General features: G+C 38.2%; 2 long non-coding RNA genes across 5 annotated transcripts in view; one reads left to right on the top strand and one right to left on the bottom strand.

Moving 5' to 3' along the window:
- Positions 1-15448, top strand: part of LOC144031715 (uncharacterized) — a 186502-nt gene that overhangs the window by 121282 nt on the left and 49772 nt on the right. The window lies entirely within an intron of this gene.
- Positions 573-1987, bottom strand: LOC144032227 (uncharacterized). The gene is made up of 3 exons (XR_013287727.1): positions 1789-1987; positions 842-1085; positions 573-741 (listed from the first exon to the last, which is right to left on the bottom strand). It is a non-coding gene; the product is annotated as an uncharacterized LOC144032227 (long non-coding RNA).

The following is a 15448-nucleotide window of genomic DNA, read 5'->3' as shown; positions in this document are numbered from 1 at the left end:
CGACACCTAACCTAACACTATTTTACATGACCAGAAATGTAAAACATCAAAAGCCTGGAGAATTATTATAAATGCTTGCAATGACAAGGAATTCTTCATTGGCCAATGAATGTAAGGTACAGTACATGAAAATGAATGAATAAAATAAAGTAAAATAAAAGTCTACATGAAATGAACATATTAACTAAAAAAAAAAAAAAAATGCTGTTAGAATATAATGAGCTACATGAATTGCAGTTGTTCCAGAATTTTACCAATACGCTGTGCATTTCAAAATATGGAAAATAGACATACAGGTTTGGGCCAAAAGTAGTGTTACAGAGCAGGTATGTGTTGTACACAGCTAAAATATCTGATTAACTCAATACCATGATGTTTTTTTTGTGTGTGTGTGTGTGTGTGTGTGTGTGCTGACATTGCCCCCCATTAACATTGCAACATTCCTCAAACTCTCCCGAACACAGTATGATCTGTAACACTACTTTTCGCCTACTCTATGATGTTATTGGGGCAAAATTAAGGAAGGCTTGTCCATTGATTGTGTGAACAGACTGCAGTAAAAATGAAGTCACTTCAATGTTTGCTGGTTTTATTAAGTTTGACATGCTCCTTGACTGCACAAGTACATGTTATGGAGTGAGGGCATGTTCCCACCAACGATGATATCATATTCTTCAAAGGCTTGCTGAGGAAAGTGAGGGAGGAGTCACTCCATGGCTTCAGACACCTGGTCAGCAGGTCCTGTGTAAAACAAGTGGTGCTTGTACATGTGACCATTCCGTATTGCTTCACACAAAAAGTTCATGTAGTGTCCAATGCCGTCCATATGTAAATGACATACCAAGACGTCGGCTGACTTCAGTTTGTTGCAGCTCAGATATGGTAGGTGGAGATACTGGTGGTACAACACCGAAGCCTTCTGGGGTCCTCCATTCAAGTGTCCTCATTCGGGGCATTCCAATATGGCTGCTGACTCTCCCCTTGATATTTGTTTTTCTTGCAGGTCGGTGATGTATTTAAACGGTGCATGAATGCTTGTATACATCAGAATATGGTTCTGGAACCCCTCAAGTTTGGCTGTTGATCTAGTGTGACACAAACAAAAACACAATTATAAAATAAAATAGAATAATTGATGATACTATTATATGTCACCAACTTTCCAACAAAGCCCCCAAAATAGAGGTAAGATCTTTAGTTTTTGGGCCCAAAACATTGTATTAGCTAGATAAAAGTAACTTGACTGCATACTGCATAGAATATGCAAAGGCTGCTTGCTTGTCGAATTTCCGTGGAAAACGTGGCAGCCTGTAAATTCTTGTGCACCCAATTACACAATGGACCAGTACACACTTGAGTGAGAGAGTTCAGACTCTAGCAGTGCTTACGGTACAGCCAGCATTTAAGTCCAGAAAGTTATTCCCTGCCGAAAATTAATTTCGAGAACACTATTTTCACCAACCACAACGAAAATAATTTTCAACTCTTCCACTAATACAGTATGCTTTAGATTCTCTATTGAAGTTATGGGCAAATATACCTCCGAAATCACAGTTACATTACATTACACAATAACTTGCGCATTTACTCTAAATATAACGTGCCAGCGGGAATCTTTTTTTTTTTTCAAAGCAAGTAGCTACATAACGAAATCGTTCGAGTGGTGCGGAGTTGCTAATCAACAGATACAGTGATCGTAAAACAAAGGTACGAACATCGTATTAATTAGTACGGAGTATACTTTTTCTCTCGCTCTCAAAACGTAAACACAAATGTACTCTTACTTACCGGTCAAGTAGAAAGCAGTCGAAGGCACCGGCACGTCCCAAACCTAGTCTGTTCCTCATTTCTCTCCATCTGGCAAATGCGGCTACAATATAAACTCTTGTTTTGTCGCGCTGAAATAAAATAAATTCCCAAAGTAAGTGTGATGCTTGATAATGCTCTCTTCGGGGACCGGAAACTCTTCTTCTTCGTGGACATGCGGTCGCCATACAAACCGGAAGTGCGTTCCAAAAACGCGTTAAGAAATGGAGCGCTGAAATTTGTCTTTGACGGCACCCGTAGCAGAAAGATGGCGGCGAAACATGGCAGACACTAGCAGGCGAGGCGCGGACATGTAAGATAATTTGCGATTTCTAGACTAACCGTTATATTTTAAAAAAGTACGTTTATGCGATACAACATATCTTTTTACATACTACTAACACAAACAATTGTTTTTTTTTTTCGAATGATTTATTATTTCACCACTAGATGCCACTGTATAATACTGAGTGTACCTTTAAGATTTTGTTCAAAGTTCATTGTAACACCTTCAGCCGTTAAACTTGTCCTCTTATACTAACTGCTTGTGATATTCCAATATAAATTCCTAAAAGCACCAAATATCCAATCTCACCAACACACACTTATGCACTTTCACTCCCCTTCCGTCTCTCATATCAGTGAGGCAGCAGACCTGCTCAGTCAACTGCTTCAAGATTTATTCTTTGCAACAAATCTGCAACAGCTGGAGAGCCGGGGAATGCATGTAAACTTTGTGTGTGTAATTTGGTGACAAGTCAGGCTTAATCAAGCCCCTATTGGCTGGATGAGAGGAGCGCAGGGGAAGCGGCATATGGGGAGCTGAGTGGTGAAACAGGCAGCGGGCAGGCGGGGACACGAAGCATTAACATGCACTACCTACAGTAGCAGCTAGCACTCAGCCAAGTAGATATGTGTGGACAGGTATATATGAAAAATACATATATAAAAAATACACCTAATTACCACGCCATGTTCTCATCAGTTGCCACTCGCTAGATCTCGGTTGACTATTTTAATAAAATTCAGTTGATGGCTATTAGGTTTACTAGCGAGATAGACAGAGATATCGATCGCTATTGGATGACTTGCCCCAATTAATCACCCGTTGCATCATCCACTTGAACAACTACGTCACCCCCAAATAGATGCATATCATACACAAGGAACTCAATTTTGCTTAGTTGACCTTCAGCTTTTCTCAATGTCTAAATAGTCAAATGGAAGTCACTTGTTTTGGCAGGGGTATTATAGAAAAAAACATTCAAATAGGCTGATTTATGCATTTGAAAACAACATGTCCTTGGCAGGGACGGACGCGACACTAACAGGATTTCAAATTATAGGACAAACCAATGTAAATACAGGTGGGAGAACAGTCGGTCGTCATTTATTGGGCACAGGGGGGCATTGACTGGTTTACAAATAATGAGAATCTCATTGGATGCTGTGGAGAAATGGGCTGATTATTATGCAAGGAGATCGTTTGACATTGACTTTCGAGAAATCTGAAAAGATAATTTATTTGAAAACATTGTCATGCCATAAAACCAGCTATCTGTGTACAAGCTAATAAAAAGTGCATTTTCCATAATATGTTCCATTTTTTATCAGAACTTGGGAGTTTTAAATGGGAGACAGTCGGACTTGTTGGAGAAATAAATATTACCATAATATTCTCTGGTATCGAGTAAGATGCTGAACTAAATTGGGATTGTTTGGCCTTGGTGGAGAGTTAAACTCTTCCAAGTCTTTATACTTTCTCCATAACAGGGGGTCATCAACCTTTTTGAAACTGAGAGCTACTAATTGGCCGCATATTAGTGCGTATTAACCAAATAAATACAGATAAACTGTAAAACAGCCCGGCCGCTTGTACTTCTACATAGTGCCCACTTTTCATCAAGCAGGCGGCTTTGCTGTAGCATCAGAGTCCTTTGTCCTGAGGCTACTCCTTTCTCCCGGATGAACTTGATGCATTAGGAGAAGTGTGTCCAGGGTTTGTGATGAGTTTCAACGAGTGTACTGTTGCTGCGGGGCAGAGCGTGACCTTTGCAGGGGGAAACTTTGTCATCTCTGCCAGAGAGCCACATCCTCGTTTGGGTGACACCCAGAAGGGTCACCACGGGGCCATAATTTCAGTCATAAATCAACAAGGCAACTTGGGAGATAGTGTCCTTTGATTCAAAATTTTACCCGTTCTCCTCGAGCTTTGTCCTACATTGAAGAGGAGAAATCATACATTGCAATATTTGAAAGCTTTAGTGTTCTCTCGGTCTGGTACTCACAGAACTATTAAAGACGATGAAGATCCATGTGTTAAGTACCGTTCTAGACGATGTTAGTTTAAGGTATGTTGTCAGTCTTAAGTCATCCTTTAGCAATAGAATTTAACAAAACAACAGCAAAAAAACAACAATCAACTGACTCAAATTTTCAGTGGAGGTACATTTAACTAGCTAGCAAGTAGGGCCTAATGTAGCTGCCTTGTGAAAAAAACAAACAAACATTTGAAAACAATCCCTTTCGGTTTAAAGTTAAATAGACGTACATTTAGCTAGCTAGTAAGTACCGTCACTGACTTGTGAAATAACATTTCAAAACAGTGCCTTTCTGTTTAAATGGAGGTACATTTAACTAGCTAGCAAGTAGGGCCTACTGTAGCTGCCTTGTTGGGGGGGGGGGGAGACATTTGAAAAGAATACCTTTCGGTTTAAAGTTAAATAGACGTACATTTAGCTAGCTAGTAAGTACCTTCACTGACTTGTGAAATAACATTTCAAAACAGTGCCTTTCTGTTTAAATGGAGGTACATTTAACTAGCTAGCAAGTAGGGCCTACTGTAGCTGCCTTGTTGGGGGGACATTTGAAAACAATACCTTTCGGTTTAAAGTTAAATAGACGTACATTTAGCTCGCTAGCAAGTACCGTCACTGACTTGTGAAATAACATTTCAAAACAGTCCCTTTCTGTTTAAATGGAGGTACATTTATCTACCTAGCATTTACCGTGGCTGACTTGTTAAAAACATTTCAAAACAATAGCTTTCTGTTTAATGTACTGTAATTAAATGGAGGTACATTTAGCTACTTAGCATGTACTATATCTGACTTGTTACAAACATTTCAAAACAATACCTTTCTGTTTAAAGTACTGTAATTAAATGGAGGTACATTTAGCTACCGAGAATGTACTGTAGCTGACTTATTTGAAACATTTCAAAACAATACCTTTTTGTGTAAAGTACTAAAATGCAATTAATTATAAAGCTTCTGATGAATTAGAATAGCCTAATTAATCAGTTTTTACTTTATGCATGTATTCACCTTCTCCTCTGAATTAACAATTGTGTTTTAATGACAATCAAAATAATATTGATTCCCATTCATGTCATACATAGTGCAAGATCAGAGACTTTGCCTTGCCTTTGTACTAAAAATGATATTTTGTCCTCTACACCCCACGTCCTGTCCCTGATTACTTGGCCTTAACAGCCGCATCATCTTTCCATTAGTCAAATATTAATATGCATCTATGGGTATAATTGCTCTCGCCGCTGTCATCAAGCAGACGCCATGTGAACTTGCAAACAATCCCTCGTGTGTGTCCGCTGCACAACAAAAGAGCAACATCTTCATTTCCCTCACCGAATACATTAGGCCCGTAAGTGGGCTCGCTTATTGCTGATGCGTGCGTTTGCAACGGGCACCTGGGATTCACCAGACCTGTTTGATGTGGCCCGCTTCAAGCGCTCGGATCATCCTGCTAAATTGCGGCTAATGGACGGGGCCCACCACTCGGCGAGGCCCGGACAACGCGGGGGGGGGGGGGGAATTTGGGGACGCACACACCTGTCCTTTGTAGTCGGGCGAACGCATTGTGTGCGCGGTGCGCATTAGCCCCTGCCGTGCTCACACAGGCACTTTGTGTAGCCAGAGCTGCCATTTAGGCCTGAATAACCCCAGGTGCCATTACTTTGGCTACCTGAGAGTGCACCACCACCACTCTGAACAAACAATACACATCACATTGGAGATGGATGGCCATTGAACAGCCGCTCTTGCGTATTATGAATTGTTTGATTTGATGTGTGCACGTGCGAGTTTACACAGCGGATTGTGCCTTTCACTGGGGGGGTGCATAGCTGCACCTGTCCCTTCAATGGAATCCCCGCAGTAGTGAATAATAGATCGGGAAGGTGGCTTTGAATGAGAGCAAGGCCCAGACTGATCATTTTGAACTATACAGTGTACTTACGTTATTTTATTTTCACAACAGTTTATCCCCATAAAAATTTTAAGCCATCGATCTTTATTTAAAATGGGTTTTAAAAGTTTACAGGCACATTTAAAGGTTCGTAGGCAAGTCCGAATTTGGTGGTGCGAAAGCAGAGAGAATGATGACTTAAACCAGCTTTTTTTCAGGCTGATACCAGTACTGTCATGACTCGGGTCATGCAGGAGTAATGTTGGGGTCTTGTCTCATGTCTGGGGTCACGCCTGGGTTAAGTTTGAGTTGACCTAACACCCAACAGGTCATGAACTCGTCTATTTTGTACTGATGTAACCATCATCCAGTTTCAACTAGTTTTAGGCTATGTGATGTCAAGAATATTTAATGGTATGTGATGTCAAGAATCTTTCATGCTATGTGATGTTATGTGGCGACAAGAACCTTTAATGCTATGTGATGTTAGGTGATGGCTTGGCGACTCGTGATTCTCGATGCATTCTCGTTGTTTTTCGTTTAGTCAAGTTATGCGAATAAATAGTTAAAAACCTAATTTGTGTCTGCGCTTTGGGATCCAACCCGTCAGCACACGACAAGTACAAATATTCAACTTTTGAGTAGTTACCAATAGCGATAACAAGTTTAGATAGAACTGGTATTTTTGAGACATAAATGCAAAAAAAAAGAAAAAAAGAAAAAAAAACACAATGGCTGGTAATCTTAAAGAAAGATATACCATATTTTTCCAAATATAACGTTTTTCCTGAAAATTGCATGAAATTAACAGCAATTTTCTAATCTTATTTCTAGTTCTTGCCAATAGACATTTTGAGTTGAATGTTTTTCTTTTTCAATGGGCAAAAGTGTTTTATAAAATAAATGAAGACAATTCTATTTATCGTTTTTTCTTTTTTTCTTCTTCTTCTTTTTTTTTTTTTTAATAATGAAAAGACCTCAAAGTGCAATTTAAGGCACATCCCTTTCCTTTAAACATGGAGAATGAATTACAAAGTGGCCTTGGTCCAGAATATTGAAAAAGAATTAAAGTAAGCTAGGTACCAGCCGTCAATCTCATTTACAGTCACCAGCCACAGGAACTTGTTGGTAATGCTAACAGCTAGCTGCTAGCAACTTACGTCGGAGACTTAACGGCATAATTAATTAAACAGTTTCTTAGCGTCCTAAATTAGCGATTGATATGAGTTCTCGATAGGGTTGTATTGATGTTGGTGGCAACTTTAATGCAAATCAAAACTATGAACATCTAAAAGGGAAATCAAGCTAGCCATCACGCCACGACTTACTGGTCACAAGTTTAATAAAAGAATAGAGGTGTAAATATTGTTCAAGTTCAGAATTATACACGGATATGCGGGGGAATTCAATGTTGCAAAGCAGCCAAAAACATTTGCTCCTTGGTAGAGGTAATGAAACAATAAAGTATCCAGCCGCTGTTGTGTTAGCCTGGCGACTTGACAGGTACTTCCGCTGCCATGACATTCACATTAACTGCTTTTAATGGGCCCGTTTGTTGTTTTTTGTTTGTTCCCAATGAGTAGCAACCTTTCAAATGTAGCCTAAATTAAACTTTATAATTGTTACTCATTAACACCCAACATTGAGTCACATGAAAGGAGCTTCTCAAATTGCGCTGAAGCAGACGAGAAAAAAAAAAAAGAAAAAAAAAAGAGAGCAGGTAAGTGAGCGGAGAAATGTCCGAAGGTTGGCAGCCAACCAAGCCCATATTGAATGGCACCTAACAGTTTTAAATCAAGCCTGTGTGCCCAGCATCTGATGTGGGAGGGACTGGGAAAGGCTTTCTGTGAGCGCACCGGGAGATTTTTATATTTGAGAGTTATGTGTGTGTATGTGCGTGTGCGTGGACAATGACAGTATCTGTTGTGCCAGAGGAACTGATGAGCAGGTGGTCTGAGTGGGATTCAGCATACTCTCTCTCCCTCCTATTCACACTCGCACTCATCTTTCTGCTTCTGTGTGTCTGTCTGTCTGTCTCTCAGGCAGTCTCACTCTCCTTTTTTATGGATCTTTTTTTTTTTTTGTAAAAATAGAATATAATATACTAGTGATGCCTTGCCTTTTGCACAGGTACAGAACAGTGCACCTGCTCTTTTCCTCCAAAGGGGGAAAAAAAAATCAATGAAAGTTATTTTCCCAAACATCAATTCTAATTTACTCAATTAAATTTCGATTCACAAGAGTTCCCGTTCAATTCTGTTTCAATTTTTTTCCCCAATTCAATTCACTTCAATTCAATCGGATATTGATTAATTATGGCACATCAATTCTTCTTAAATGTCAAGGACATGATTAAAAACTCCACAAATAAATACATTTTGCGGAGGCAGTAACTGGTCAAATGATTTAGTTTATTAATGAAAGTAACACGTTATAATCACTTGTGTTACACAAACATTGACATCAGCAAGTATAAGATGTAAATATTAATAATCTAATTCAATAATTGTAAATATAAATTAAAAAGATTCTGAATTGTCATAAATGTAATAAAATATCATTAAATTATTAATGTAAAAAGTAAATAAAAAAAGTCAGATATACTTAAAAATTGCCTTTTAAAATGTTATTTTTTTATGGGAAAAGAGATATATAAAATAATAGATTCATGGTTTTATGAATCGATATCAGGCTTGAAAAGGACAATGATTTGGTATTGATTATTCTTTTTTTTTTTTTTTTTTTTTTTTAAACCCAGGCCAACAACAGATTCATATCAAACTAAAAATATTTACTTGCATTATTATTACAAACTATTTTTGTACTATAATTGCTGTGTACACTGGGGAATTTTTGTTGAGTTGGGTTGAGTTGTTTGTCTCTATCATGGTGTTGTTTTTTTATTATTATTATAGGATCCCCATTTCATTAAAAAGAAAAATATTGTACTTAACACGTATTTTATTGTATTATAAAACATTTCAAATAGACATACAATTAAATATGACAGAAACAGGCAAGACTGCAATGTTTATTTAACACTTATGTTTTTACAAAGTGTATGACATTTGTAATTGTAAAAGTTCATGTGTTTATGTTTATGTTTCTGGAGTGTTCTGAGGATTGTAGCATTTGATGCTACTCAAGCTGTAGGGGGGAAAAAAACTTGACTCGCTAGAAATAAAATGACTGCAATTTTGGACTCAGCATGCCAATTTTAGTTTTAATCTGCATAAAAATCTAACATCATATTTTTTTTTCAACCAGTGTTTTTTTTATAGGTGAAAACAATTTATGGAATATTGTTCCATATTATACAATTATATTAGACTTGACTTTATTAATCCCTTTGGGATGGCTCCTTCTGGGAAATTTACATGTCCAGCAGCAATGAGAACAGATCATAAAATAAAAAAATAATTCAAACAATCAATAAATAAGGTTATTACACCAAAGATTGAATTAATAAAGATAATAATAAAAATAAAAATTCAATCAATCAATAAATAAGGTTATTACACCAGAGATTGAATTATTAATAATAATAATAATAATAATAAAATCAATAAATAAGGTTATTACACCGGAGATTGAATTAAATAATTTAAAGTACAGTAAAGTGCCATAAATACAGACTTTCCATATTATATCCCTATTAAATTAATAAATAAATACAGTGTAAAAATGTCGACTGTAATGGAAATTTTATAACAGGAGTTCCACAATAGAATCGAGTGCACTGTATGCTAATCAAAACAGAAACTTTTAGATATTGTACAAGAAATTACATGCCGAGTCCTGACATTTAATATTTTGACTCACATGCTTGAATGTGTCTTGCATGTTGCCATCAATAAATGAGTACAGGAACTCTCCTCTTCTATTACAAAGGCAGTGCACTGTTACATGACTCAAAGGACAACACGCACGCACACACTTTTGCATACCATCACTGCGCAGATGTCTGAGTCCATCGATCGCCACAGTGACATGCTTCAGCGGTGTCCCATTAAGCTGCTGCACACGCGCGCGCACGCACATGCACTCAGCGGTTCTAATGTGACCTGTTTGCTCATGCAGCATTGTTGACCTGTTTGGACAGTGACCCAGTGAGGAGGATCAGGTTGTCATCTGCTGTCGTGTCCTATGTCTTCTTTCCTCACTCTCAAGGTCATAGAGATGTTTTGTCTTTTGTATATGTGTAGAATTTTAAAATTTATCAATATTCCATATGAAGCACAAAGTCTTCAACAACAATCAATTCCATTGCAAAATTGGGGCTCGTTTGAACTTTTTCAATGCTGATAATGCAAAGTAATTCACAGAACAGCACTTTATCTACATTGATACAATGCACTTGAAATGAAAAGTTATTGATTGGCATGATTAATTTAAAATGATCATGTGACCTTATTGAGGGCTTTTTAAAGGGTCTGTCTGCCGGCTTCACTCGGGAAAATGCACAATTTGAAAGCTCGCACGGATTATTATTATTTTTTCACTAACTCACTCACAGAAGCTTACATGTGTGAATGAGTGAGTGAAAAAAAAAAATCCGTGTGTGCTTTCAAATTGCCGCGGGAGTGACGTCACGCAGCTGACACGTTCGCCCGGCCCCATTTGCGACACGCCACCCCCCGCTCTGCGATTGGCTGGAGGGGTGTAAACACTGTCTTTCCACAGAAACGGCCCGCTGTTTACAAAACAAACACAAAATGGCAAAATACAGGCTGGGGGTGTGGGGGGGTTAGGGCAAAATCACCCCCATACGTTATGAAAAGCCCATATCTATAAATTGAGAAGTAGTTCGTTTGTTTAAATTCTGTATTTAAAAAGTGCATTTTACTGAGTGAAACCGACAGACAGCCCCTTTAACTCGTCTTCAAGGAACAAAACGACCTTGTTCCTTTCTTCAGGTTTTGTAGCGTTTCGCACAAAATACAAACCACTGTTACCACTATGAAATTATGGCAACAAAAAAAAAAACATTTTGATGGAGTCCGTTACATTGAGGCGGTCAGATCGGGAGAAAAACTCTGACTTTTTGACTGAGGCCGTGCTTGTGAAAGAAAAATCATTTCACGTGATCTTTGTAAATAAAATTTGCAATAGAACCGGACTCGCCTGGGGGAATTCATCATTGGAGGATTTTGATATATGAGCGTAACACTGTAATAAAATTTCCATCAAGGCTGAGGGCTTGTTGATATTCATTGGACGTTTTGTGACCTAGTAAATCCGAGATCAATGACTGCTGCACTTAAGGAAATGAATTGGAAGATTTATTTGTACCACCATCAGAGAGCGAGCGAGCGAGAAAAGGAAGGTCAAACATGCTGATGTAGTTGTGAACTTGCTATTGAAATGTTAGGTATTGCATTTGAGCTCGTTTTGGATTATGGCTTCGGACGTAAATATATATTTAAAAAATTATACAAAAATATGCAATGCTAACATTAGTAACTGTAACTGCTCTACACCTTGAGCAGGTGTGTCGCAGCATGTGGTCCAAGTGAAGCCCCACGGCCGGCCTGTTAGCCAGCTAGTCAGCCACTCACTCACTCAGTCACTCACTCAGTCAGTCCTCCAGGCTGTCGGGCACACGGGAAACCGGAGCACAGCTGTCCGAGCAGGCCTCCATTATCCAGCCTCATCTATTGATTCACCCTGTGGGATTTTTTTTTTTCTTCTCCCCCTTTTTTTTTTTTTTTTTTAGCATGGGATCATCTGTGAACACACAGCAGCACGTGCACATGCATTCACCTGCAGTATTGTGTACCCATACAACACACACATATCCATTTTCACGGACACTGATGTAGCGGTTCAGATTTTTTTGTTTATAGTATTTTTTTTTTTTGCTGCTCGCTGTATGTTGTTATCAAACGGTCCAAAACAATCAGGCTAAGCAATGCCTTCTCTGTTGGCTTTAAACACCGTCAGAAGTGCTGACTGACATTTGCAACCGCGATTCCAATATTTGTCTCATGAAATTGTTTTATGGATTCTATTTTCTTCATTTTGCAGTATTTTACTTGCTTGTCCGCACCGCTTCCTGCAAGTGGATGTGGATGATAGTTCGTTCATTTATTTATTTATTTATTTATTTATTTATTTATTTATTTATTTTGTACAATCAGATTTCAGCCTTTTTATGTTGCTATGTCAATCCAATTTACTGGCCTCTTTAACTTAAACTATATGTTTCACCAACAGGATTTTATTTATTTATTTATTTCAGCAATCAGTTTTCAAATTTGTCATTAATGTCCAACACATACATTTTTTCCCATTAAGAAATTGGTTTGTCAAAGCTATACTTGTTAGAGTCGACATCTACTAGCAAAACGACTGTAGCATAATAATATAATGTTAATAATCAGCATCAGTGTTGAATATGATGTATGTTATTTGCAGGGTTTAGTCATGAAAATTAGACAAAACATGTAGTCTGAATTGCTCCAGATTATGTAAGTGGTTAAATGTGTTTTTGAATCGTATTGGTGGTTTTCATTTTACACGATTGTGGCCGCAAGTGCATGAAGTCGTAATATGTCCCCACTGAACACCAAAAGGTATCAAAAGGTCTGCAATACTGATTTGGATTTTCCTGAACTTTTTAACTGTCCTGTTGACTTTCCCTCATCCTTAGGTCAACTTCCTCTGTGTTTTCATATAACCCGCTTACTAGAATACTCATCTACTTTCAGGAATAATATTCAGGTAAAAACTCGGGATTTAACGTACTATAACGAGTATATCCTATATTGTATTTGGCTGTTCGTAAAATAGATGTTTTTTTGTTTTTTTTTGTTTTTTGTTTTTTTGTCTTTCCAGTAAATACATTTACAAATTAAGCCACATCACTGAAAGTAATACCGGTAAGGTTTTATTTTATTTTACATTTCATTCAAAACACAACTATAAATCATGCATCAAACAGAAACCCTAACCAAACAACGTTTTCCTTTGCATCCGCCCACATATAAATTGTATATGGGCAACCCCAGCAGCAGCGATCAAACAAATAATCAACAAATGTATACAAACAAACCAACAGTTACAGTATGAGCAAGTGTAAACTCCAGATGATCATATGATTAATGTATCTGCTCCATGCATACGCCCTTCACTATTATTGCACATGAATAATGCATGAGCCCCAGCCTTTGTTTATGGTATGATGTAAAGCATGGCCCTGCCAGTGTTATGCCTTCACGCCAAGAAACGCCTCAACGTGCTCCTTCCAGCCTCTCGTTCCAGATCTCTGCATGCGTACTGTGTCGGGATTGTCTCATTCCTGCGCTCTTACGGCACTGGCAGTGGGCTAAACAAAGCTTTGCATTAGAGGATGGAGGGACAATTGTGGTGGGGAATAAAGTTAATGAATAATAACAGCCGTTAATCTCTGATGGAAAACATCTTTTCATATGAAAATCTGCAGGTTGATCTCACAATCCGACACACTGTCAATCTGGAATATGGAAGCCCTGGAGGAAAAGGCTCTGTAATCTGTTCTAAATCTGTGTTCCCCCCCCCCTCCCTTTTTTTGAACAATATCCTCAACAGCAGCTGTTCAGCGTGCCCGCTTGTTTTCATCACCGTGGATTGCCTTTGAACATCACCTCTAATATTTAAAGTGTCTTCCCCAGCCTCAAAGTAGATGATAGGATGGCCATTTACGGATAGTGTACACTTGCATAACTTCATTTTTTTTTTCTTTTTTTTTTTCTTAATGTAATAGAAATTATGGGAATAATTATAATCATTATAAACAATTTTTTTAAAGAATACAAAGAAGAATGAAAACAGAACTACAAAGAAAGCTTACTGTATTGTTTGCCAGATGCACACAAACACACACAATGGCCAAGATGTGTTGTGCAAATCAGCCTCCGTCAGTTCTTCTTGCGTTTGTTCTTTCTTTTAAGTCAGGAATATTTGTGGAGTGACTAGACATCCTTTTTTTTTTTCTTTTTTTCTTTTTTTTCCTCTGGATTTTTCAAAAGCATCTGGCTGTAACTTTCATCCTTGAATGATCAGCAAGAGTTCTTTCACCTTGCCATATGACCATAGTGGTTTATGGGTGTCCAAACTACAGCATCTAATCCATAACACTAACATAACAGTAATTTTAATAAAAAGGTGGCAGGGGGTCAAAATGTGCCTTGTATTCTTTCATTTTTCTGTTTACGGCCCTCACAGTAATAAATTTGGGCAATCACTGTACAGTCTACAAAAGTAGATTTTAGACTTGAAAAGAGCGGGTCTAACTTAGGGTGCAGGTGGTGTAATGTGATATCGGTGTATTTAAACGAGGCCTAGGCAGATTAATTCTGAGCTCTGCTGACGTGTGTGGTGGATATCATATTGCATTATCATATTGCTGACTAACTGTATACATCAATTCATTCAGCAAATTATTGTCATTATCATCTCAAATTATCATCTAAAGGGGAAGGCAACCCCCCAAAAATTGTTACAATAATGTCTTACGCAGCCCCACTATTCTAAACACAGTATTCTGATTAATATTGCGTTTGTGGAGTATAAAGAAGCAACTAAATCCATCCGATTTTCCATCTTAGGAGGCAGCCATTTTGCCACTTGCTATCGACTGAAAATGAAATCTCAGATGCTCAGGGCTCAAGTAACGACCAATAGCAGCACAGCTTGCCAATATCACATGACCAAACTCAGAGGGCAGGTGACCTGTGATTGGTCGTTACCTGACTTAGGCTATTAATTTAGGAGGATGTTATGTTATGCTATGCTATGCTATGCTATGCTATGCTATGCTGTTATGTTTCTGGCACTGCTATCTTGTTAAAGGTCATAAATGCATTAAAGTGGAAGTCAACCTTAAACATTTCTTCGCAATAATGTTATATGTAACTTTACTAGTCTAAACATGAAATTCTGATTAATACTACATTTGTGGAAGATGAAGCAAAATACGGCCATTTTTAGCCATCTCAGAGGGCGGCCATTTTGCCATATGCTGTCGACTGAAGATGACATCAATGTTTCTCAGGGCTCAGGCAACGACCAATCACAGCTCACCTATTTTCTGAAGCTGCACTGTGATTGGTCATTACCTGAGACCTGAGCAACATTGATGTCATCTTCAGTCGACAGCAAGTGGCAAAGTGGCCGCCACCTGACATGGATAAAAACTGCTGGATTTTTCTGCTACATATTCTATTAATGCAATATTAACCAGAATGCCATATTTAGACAATAGTTGGGGCTGCATAGAAGATATTATTGTCAAAAACAAAATTTTGGGGGGTTGACTTCCCCTTAAAAGTTAGAAATTGCATCCCCCGGCAAGCGTCCTATTTTTTGCTAACAAATAGGGCCATTTTAAATCTTCGGAGCAGGCGCACTTAAAGTCTACCATCAGCCTCCTCGGGCTCTTGTGGGACTTGTAGTG

This window comes from Festucalex cinctus, chromosome 12 (assembly GCF_051991245.1).
Source record: "Festucalex cinctus isolate MCC-2025b chromosome 12, RoL_Fcin_1.0, whole genome shotgun sequence".
NCBI lineage: Eukaryota > Metazoa > Chordata > Actinopteri > Syngnathiformes > Syngnathidae > Festucalex > Festucalex cinctus.
The sequence above is the reverse complement of the archived record's forward strand: the minus strand, read 5'-3'. Positions and strand labels throughout refer to the sequence as shown.